Source organism: Nicotiana tomentosiformis, chromosome 7 (genome assembly GCF_000390325.3).
Source record: "Nicotiana tomentosiformis chromosome 7, ASM39032v3, whole genome shotgun sequence".
Taxonomy (NCBI): domain Eukaryota; kingdom Viridiplantae; phylum Streptophyta; class Magnoliopsida; order Solanales; family Solanaceae; genus Nicotiana; species Nicotiana tomentosiformis.
In genome coordinates this window covers 85,388,090-85,397,205 of record NC_090818.1, presented here as the reverse complement: position 1 = coordinate 85,397,205, position 9,116 = coordinate 85,388,090, and positions in this window count along the sequence as shown.

Genomic DNA, 9,116 nt, shown 5'->3' with positions numbered 1-9,116 from the left:
GCAAATTTGACTTCGGTCAACACTTTGAGAAAATGACCACGGAATCGGGATTTTAAGGTTCCAGCAGGTTCGTATGTTAATAAGTGAACGAGTCATATTATAAGTGATGTAGGGTCTAAGGAGATCCCTAAGTCTTAATCAAGTTGGAAATTACATAATAGACTAAAGTTCCAAATAAGTACACACAAAAACCTAACTTTGGACGAGAATGCCTATATATATATATAATGAGTTATATGGTGGACAACCTATCAAATGAAAGATCTTCGAGTCTAGTTTCTAGAGCTTTCAACCGTTCGTCATTTGGATATTTCTACAAGGACTTATGGATGGTTTAGTAAATGGTGTCCAGCAGGGCAAAACTTGTAATACGAGGTACAACCTGCATAGCTCAAGGTACAACTGGCTGAAGCACCTGTGCCTTTATAAGGCAGTCGCGGGCAGCAGCCATTTTTGGGGATTTTCTTGAGCTAGGGATTGGTTCTTTCATGGTGGATTCGACCTTGGGGACTACTTAAGACTACAAGGTGAGTTTTTTTGGATATTTTAAGTTAATAACGTCCTATTAACACTAATATTAACATCCGTCAATCTTTGAAATCCCTAGAAATCTTTCAAGTTGTTCAAGAACACCAAATTTCTCAAACATTGGAATTTCAAGGAAAAGTTTCAAGAAGGTAATACTAATGCTTCAAGCTCATTTCTTATGAGTCGGTGAGAGTAATTCTAATATTTATTTCAAGTTGTTATGGTTGGATAATTGATTTCATAAACTCTAGTTCATGGCATGAATAGTGTTCTTGAGAAATGAGGGAAAGATAAATAGTGTTCTTAGAAATGAAATTAAAGGAGGCAATGAACCTATGTAATCATATTCTAGCTTAGTTGGAAGTATTCAACTAAATAATCACCAAATTGAATGTTTTGGAAATGTTGGTTAAGGAAAATGATGAATAGTAATTTGGCGGTGTTGGAGAATTAATGTAGTATCATTGATGACTTCAAATGGGTATTGAATGATAAGAGTGGAGTTGAATATGCTAGTAAGTGAACCTATTAGATGATTTGAGCTGGAGGCTTGTAGCCAACTTGAGAGCCATAAATGGATATTGATAAATATTTTTGAGTCATATTTTGATTGTAATTGGGATTGTAATTATAGATATCAATTTGTTGGTGGCGTATGAGCATTTTACTTAATGTTACGATGTCGGAGGAGGATTAAAAGCTTGTGAATGTTAATAAAGCGAAAGCGAGTTTTGGAGCGTTGGGCATCGGTCGAGTTATTTGAAAGGCTTGGGAGCCGGCTATGGAACTTCGGAGCAAGGTAAGTCTCTTGTCTAATCTTGTGAGGGGGAAATTACCCCATAGGTGATTAAATTAATAATGGTTGCTAATTGTGGGGCCTACGTACGCATTAGGTGATGAGAGTCCGTGCGTAGCTACTATTAATGTTAAAGTCCGGGTAGTTTAGGACACAAAGCATGAATTACTTGTGTAAATTGTATTCTTTATTTAATTGAATTATTTTATATATAAATTATGAATTGTTAGGAAATATAATAAAGATGAAAATCTCATATGCTTAATTTTCTGTTTAAATTAATTAACTGTTTAAAGAAATTGTTCATCCTCCCGAATTTATCTTATAATGAATATACTCTCCTTCCGGAGGTACATAAAAAAATATTTTCCTTTCTTGTGGAGCGGGCCGAACACCTTGGTAGGATAGATGCATCTATGGATCGTGCCGCACGTCCCTCGGCAGTGTACACAAAACTCTGGATCGGGTTGTACGACCACGGCAGAAATCCTGCTTAATAATAATAATAATTACACGATACTTGGACAGTTTATTACAGCTTGTAAAGTTATTTGATAAATTGAAAATTTATTGAAATTGAATTGAAGCTTGTAAAGCTATTTGATAAATTGGAATTTTTATTGAAATTGAAGGATTTAATTAATAGATTAGAAATTATTGAATTGAAGGAATTTAATTAATATATTGAGAATTATTGGAATTGAAGGAATTTAATTACCTCTGCTGGTACAATAAAATTATTGTTAACTCTGTGAATCACGTTGATATAAATATTTCTATTTTCATGATAATTTAATATTATTGACTCATAGTGAGTGTCATAGTCGGCCATCTCGTCTCTACCTCTTCGAGATTAGGCTTGATACTTACTGGGTACACATTGTTTTCGTACTCATACTGCACTTGCTGCACATTTTATTGTGCAGGTACATATATGTATAGCGGCCTTGTGGGAGCAGAGGTGTGGTTAAAAATTATGGGGACATAGGTGAGTTGCATTCTATATTATGATCCGCAACTAATAGAGTCTCCTTCAGAGTTATTATATTTTCCTATCTAATTTGTATTCTAGATAGATGCTGTATTTTATTTTAATTCCCTAGTAAATGCTCATGCACGTGTGACATCGGGTTTTGGGATGATTATGGGTTGCACTGTATTGGAAATTTTTAAAGATATTAGTACGTATTTGGTAAATGTCATCTTCTGCTATTTAATTGAGGGGAACAACTATGACTTCAAAAATATTAAAATGAGAATTTATTTAGTATTTATTGTTAGCATGTCTGACAGCGGTGTCCGACGCCATCACGACCTATAGATGAAATTGGGTCGTGACAACATGGTATCAAAGCCAGGTTCACGTAGGTCTCACAAGTCATGAGCAAGTCTAGTAGAGTCTTGCGGATCGGTACGGAGACGTCTGTACTTATCTTCGAGAGGCTACAAGGCTGTTAGGAATACTTCCCTTTTTGATTCCTCATCGTGCGATTCGATTCCTTTGATGCTTATGCCTTCATTTCCTTCCTACTCAATCTTATGCGATATGAAGCGCTTGTTATAAATTAGGGATCGAGGAAATTTTTAATTGTACTACAAATGTAGTACATGATACTTCTCCTTATGTAATTAATTGGGCTATTATCATCGCCTTACGAAAGGCCGCTCTGTCATTTCAAATTAAGTATCAGTACTACTTAAGGTTTTGAGATTTGGCATTGATTGTTATGACGATTCGTGCGTTGTTATCGCACAGTGTTTATGAAATGGAAAAAAAATGTCCGTCTATGTGTCGGGGCAGTAAACGACTTGAAAGAAGGTTTTCTTAGTACATGATTCAGAGGTTCCATGTTTTAATTCCAGCGGAGAAAAGGCAATCGGACTATGAATGTTCAGGTTTGGGGTTGATGGAGTAACGAAGCTTGATATTTTTGAGTGTGGTAGAGTTCTCAATTTTGATGTGGTGTCATCGCCTTGTAAAATGCGTTAAGGTTCGCCAGTGTTATGATTTTCTTCAACTCGCCTTCACGATGGGGTGTTAGGAATTGGTATAGAGGAACCAGTCATTAGAGATTGCAGTGTGAAGTGATTCAGGATCGAAGCAGCGTTTCTAGTATTGATGTCTCGAGAAGGATGATCATCAGAAAGGTTTAAAGCTGGTAACGATCTATTGGTTCAAGTGCTACATAGACGGATTTTGAGTTAAGGCAACAGTTGGGCAGCGAAGGATGAGGAAGGACATGTGGAAGGTGCCTTGCGGTGGTTAGGTTCCAAAAATGACAAGTGTAAGAAAACAAAAGCAGAGTAGTTGCTTAAAGGAGATGGTTAACCAAAGTAGGAGAGTGGCAAGGTAGCACATGGGTTACGTGGTAGGATGAATACATGTCTTAAGGAATGTTTGGAGTGATTTGGGATGTAAAATGGACAGTGACTAGGTATATGGACTTAAGTTGTAATATTAACTGCTATATTGAGGAAGATTGGATACAACAGGAGGGAGTTGCTTGATATGAATAATGATACAACATGACTTTGGATTGTAATGTATTGTCGCACCTCTAGTTGACGGCCATGAGGAGTGAACGGACTGGTGCAGCTGGTGAATGAGCTCGGACTTAGGGTGATCTACTGATTTCGTAGTAATTGCACCCAATGCAGCGGCGTTGGAATATGTTAGCATGTAATTTCCACATATGGCTTATCTCATGTGAGTAGGTTAGCGGTCGTGTGGTGTTGACGAAGCTTCTGTGAAGAATTTTACTGGCTACCCGATAAGAGATTTAATATGTAAATATGGCTAGTGGTTCAGAGTGTTTATTAAAGGTTAATAGAAGAATATCGAGAAATTTGGCAAGTTGCGTGTGCAGGATCATGCCGACGATGAAGAAAGAATCTCGGTGGATTCCAGAATTTTGTAATTTGTAGCTTCAAGATAAGTAGGAGAGACCCACTATCTATGATTGGATTGTGTAGTGTCAACTTGTGCGATTTCTGGTTATCGGTGTATTGGTGGGTCATTACGACTAAGGAAAGAAAACATCGCCGGTAATTTGAGAAAAGGATTTCGGGAATGTGTGCCATATTTGTCCTTATCAATTCATATTCAGGTTTGTGGGAAGACTCAGAGTTTATGCTTCGTGTAGATGTAATGTACAGGGAGAGTGAGACACTCGGGTGTTTCCTTGAGAAAGTGTCCATGTGCTAGCAAGGCCTTGGAGTTGATCATGTATGGGAACAAGTCAGAGCAAGTGACTCTCAATAACGGTCCTATTGGATTCAAAAATTTAAAGTGTGGTGTCTAAGGATATCGAGTCTATAGTATGGTTGAATATCGAGCTTTTGCAGCAGATTATTAAACGGGGCATGGAGTACTCTACGTTATCTTCAGGTTGTGGTGTAGCATTGGAAAAACGGAAGAAAATAACTTCGGATTCATAAAAGAAGTATTAGAATGGGTGTACCAGTTGAAGATTTAAAAAGTGCGCATAAGAAGGGATATGAGATAATTAGTGGGTTTTGAAATAGCGTGGTCTCGTGAAATAAGGTCACTTGGGATGAGTGCGGATTTGAGTTTGTGATATAATGAATGGAGCTATTATTATTTCTAATGCAAGTTGAGAGTAAATTGAGAAAAAAAAATGGATCGGCTAACAATGGTTGAATCGGCACGATGGTGGCAATGATCAGTTCCTTCATCGCATTGAATTATGCATGTGATTTGTGGCGGTACGTGCGAGGCTTGACGGCTGTCGTAATTGATTTTATTTTGTAGAAATTCAAGTACTATGACATATTATGTGTAGAGGGATCCCAGAAGAGTTATGGTGGTTTAGACCACTACCTAAGGCCGGTATTTTCTACGGATATGGGAATTCGGCCACGTGTTGCAATGGTTCTCTTGAAATGAGTTAAGAAGAAGGTTTCTATATGATGAAGTGTTTACCCTATTAAGTGGTTCGGGATTTATGATGAAATACTTGTACTCCTGCGCATTGGCGTGATTAAGTGCACTAAGTAGCATGGGATTCTAAAGTTGAGGATTTAAGATTTCGGTTCGGTGTTGACAAGGATGTTATGAGCTCGGATGAGCAGGAAAGGGATTTAGATGTTTAAAGTAAGATGGTATTGTTTTTGGCATCATCTAAGGTCGATGTCAGGTGTAAGAGACCTTGTGTATTGATTTGTGGATTCTTGATGTGCTTTACGGCATTTTGTGTAATCGGTAAAATGGATGTACAGACTTGTTACCTGGTGTGGAAGGTCGTGGGAGCATGTCTCACGGAAATATTGTGTAAGAGTGACGTGTAGTCACTTGATTGAGTGAATATTGAAACCAAGTATGAAGATTGTGGTAATATCGCTGATTCGAGAATTTATGCCTGGAGGGCGCTTGGTTCATTTAGTTGTGGACTGTGAAAGTTTGTTCCGATTATGATGGCTATTCTTGTGTGTTATAGGAAAAAGGGTTATTATGGATCCTTGAAAGGTTATTAGCCTAGAACTCAGAATTGGCTTGAGGTCTGTGGATGGGTTTAAATATGAATACGATCTCTATATCAGGCCGGATGTGTTCATTTCAGCATAAAAGCTCCCTATGGAGGAGTATTCGGACTTTGGATGTCATTTTGTCATCGGTAATTTCATGTAATACTATATTGTGCCGTGTGAGTTATGAAACGGCTTGATAAATTTCTTATGTGTTGAAGTTCCGCATAGTGATGGTGTTATGTAAGCAGGATGGCTCTCGAGATTCAGATCATATGTCACACCTTAGTTGTGCTTGAGTTTTGTAGCGTATGGCGCTGTCGGTCCTTCCAGGGATGATATTATGCACTGAGCGTGCTTGTGTCCGATATTCGGATATTTTGTAGTAATGAGCATTTTAGCTCGGTAAGTATTTCCTTATAGATTCTTTATGTGCGGATCGGGTGGCACGTCGCCACAGGTATATTGTTTGGATCGGGTTGCACGCCGCAACAATGTGATGTTGAGTACAGTCCCCTATATTCTATTTTGTGTGTTTTGTGTCCCATTTTCTGAGGAAGGTTCATGACACCTTTTCAGTTGTCTAATTAGTCACGTGGGTCGAGAAATCCTTTCCAGAGTTCGTGTTTCTTATGTATCACAATCGAGTCTGTAGCTTATTAGCTCATTGTGGCGTCATATGAGGCTTTTTGATCGTGTCTGAGGTGGTTTATTGCCTGAGCAGCTTATACTTGGTGAGACGAGATTATTGGATTTGGGATTAGTGCGATCGGATTATATGAAGTGTAATAAGGAGCAAATACCATTATTTGGTTATAATGAGGCAATGATTCTTGTAAGAAGGAGAAACTCAATAATTGTTGACTCGGCAGTTGGTTATGAATTTCTACACATTTCTTCCATCGTGGAAGCATTTCAAGAGTTGGAACAGGACATATATGTATCATGAGGTGTGTTGTGAACATCAGATTCGTGGAATTTTAGCTATTATTATCGAAGGATGTTATTATAGTCATATGAATGATGCGGTGATGGTCTAAATTCAACAAAGGTATGCAACCCTGTATTGGTGCATCATGTAGTGATAGATACGACATTCATAGGTTGGAAACAGGCATGGTGGAGAATTCTGGATGTTAGAATTGGGCTCTAAGGCTTATTTGCCTAAATAAAGGGGAGAATTTTCAGATTGGCTCGAGTTAATGTGCTCAACTGGGTGTGGTAGCACGGGTAGGTGCACGAGGTGTTAAACAATGATTTTGGATAACTTCGGAACACTCCTTAGCACGTTCGAGGACTAGTCGTAGAGACTAGGTGCCATCACGATGTTATACAGAGGGAGTTTGGGTCATGACAATTCCATCTTCGATTTTGGCATTTAATTTGATGAATCTAAAAGAGAAATTGGAGGTTTTCGTCTAAACTTTTCTAAAGTAAATAATTGGGTTTTGAATATACTTCGGAGTCAAATTTGAGTAAAATCAGTATGGTTGGACACATAATTGAATGGGTTGTCAGAATTTATGAGTTTTGTCGGGTTCCTAGGTGTGGGCCCGTGTAACGACCCAACCGGTCATTGCGACTTTAAAACCCCGTTCCCCTAAATAGAACTCCCCGAATGTATTTTTAATGATTTATTACTTACAGGAATGGTTGGTTCGAGATTTGGAAGTGTTTGGGTTGAAACCGGAACACTTGGTTCCTTAAGTTAGCCTTAAAAGGGCAAATTTGACTTCGGTCAACACTTTGAGAAAGCGACCTCGGAATCGGGATTTTAAGGTTCCAGCAGGTTCGTATGTTAATAAGTGAACGAGTCATATTATAAGTGATGTAGGGTCTAAGGAGACCCCTAAGTCTTAATCAAGTTGAAAATTATATGATAGACTAAAGTTTCAAATAAGTACACACAAAAACCTAACTTTGGAAGAGAATGCCTATATATATAATGAGTTATATGGTGGACAACCTATCAAATGAAAGATCTTCGAGTCTAGTTTCTAGATCTTTCAACCGTTCGTCATTTGGATATTTCTACAAGGACTTATGGATGTTTTAGTAAATGGTGTCCACTAGGGCAAAACTTGTAATACGAGTACAACCTGCATAGCTCAAGGTACAACTGGCTGAAGCACCTGTGCCTTTATAAGGCAGTCACGGGCAGCAGCCATTTTTGGGGATTTTCTTGAGCTAGGGATTGGTTCTTTCATTGTGGATTCGACCTTGGGGACTACTTAAGAATACAAGGTGAGTTTTTTTGGATATTTTAAGTTAATAACGTCCTATTAATACTAGTATTAACATCCTTCAATTTTTGAAATTCCTAGAAATCTTTCAAGTTGTTCAAGAGCACCAAATTTCTCAAACATTGAAATTTCAAGAAAAAGCTTCAAGAAGGTAATACTAATGCTTCAAACTCATTTCTTATGAGTCGGTGAGAGTAATTCTAATATTTGTTTCAAGTTGTTATGGTTGGATAATTGATTTCATAAACTCTAGTTCATGGCATGAATAGTGTTCTTGAGAAAATGAGGGAAAGATAAATAGTGTTCTTAGAAATGAAATTAAAGAATGCAATGAACCTATGGAATCATATTCTAGCTTAGATGGAAGTATTCAACTAAATAATCACCAAATTGAATGTTTTGGAAATGTTGGTTAAGAAAGATGATGAATAGTAATTTGGCGGTGTTGGAGAATTAATGTAGTATCATTGATGACTTCAAATGGGTATTGAATTATAAGACTGGAGTTGAATATGCTAGTAAGTGAACCTATTAGACGGTTTGAGCTTGAGGCTTGTAGCCAACTTGAGAGCCATAAATGGATATTGATAAATATTTTTGAGTCATATTTTGATTGTAATTGGGATTGTAATTGTAGATATCAATTTGTTGGTGGCGTATGAGCATTTTACTCAATGTTACGATGTCGGAGGAGGATTAAAAGCTTGTGAATGTTAATAAAGCGAAAGCGACTTTTGGAGCGTTGGGCATCGGTCGAGTTATTTGAAAGGCTTGGGAGCCGGCTATGGAACTTTGGAGCTAGGTAAGTCTCTTGTCTAATCTTGTGAGGGGAAAATTACCCCATAGGTGATTAAATTAATAATGGTTGCTAATTGTGGGGGCTACGTACGCACGAGGTGATGAGAGTCCGTGCGTAGCTACTATTAATGTTAAAGTCCGGGTAGTTTAGGACACAAAGCATGAATTACTTGTGTAAATTGTATTCTTTATTTAATTGAATTATTTTATATATAAATTATGAATTGTTAGGAAATATAATAAAGATGAAAATCTCATATGCTTAA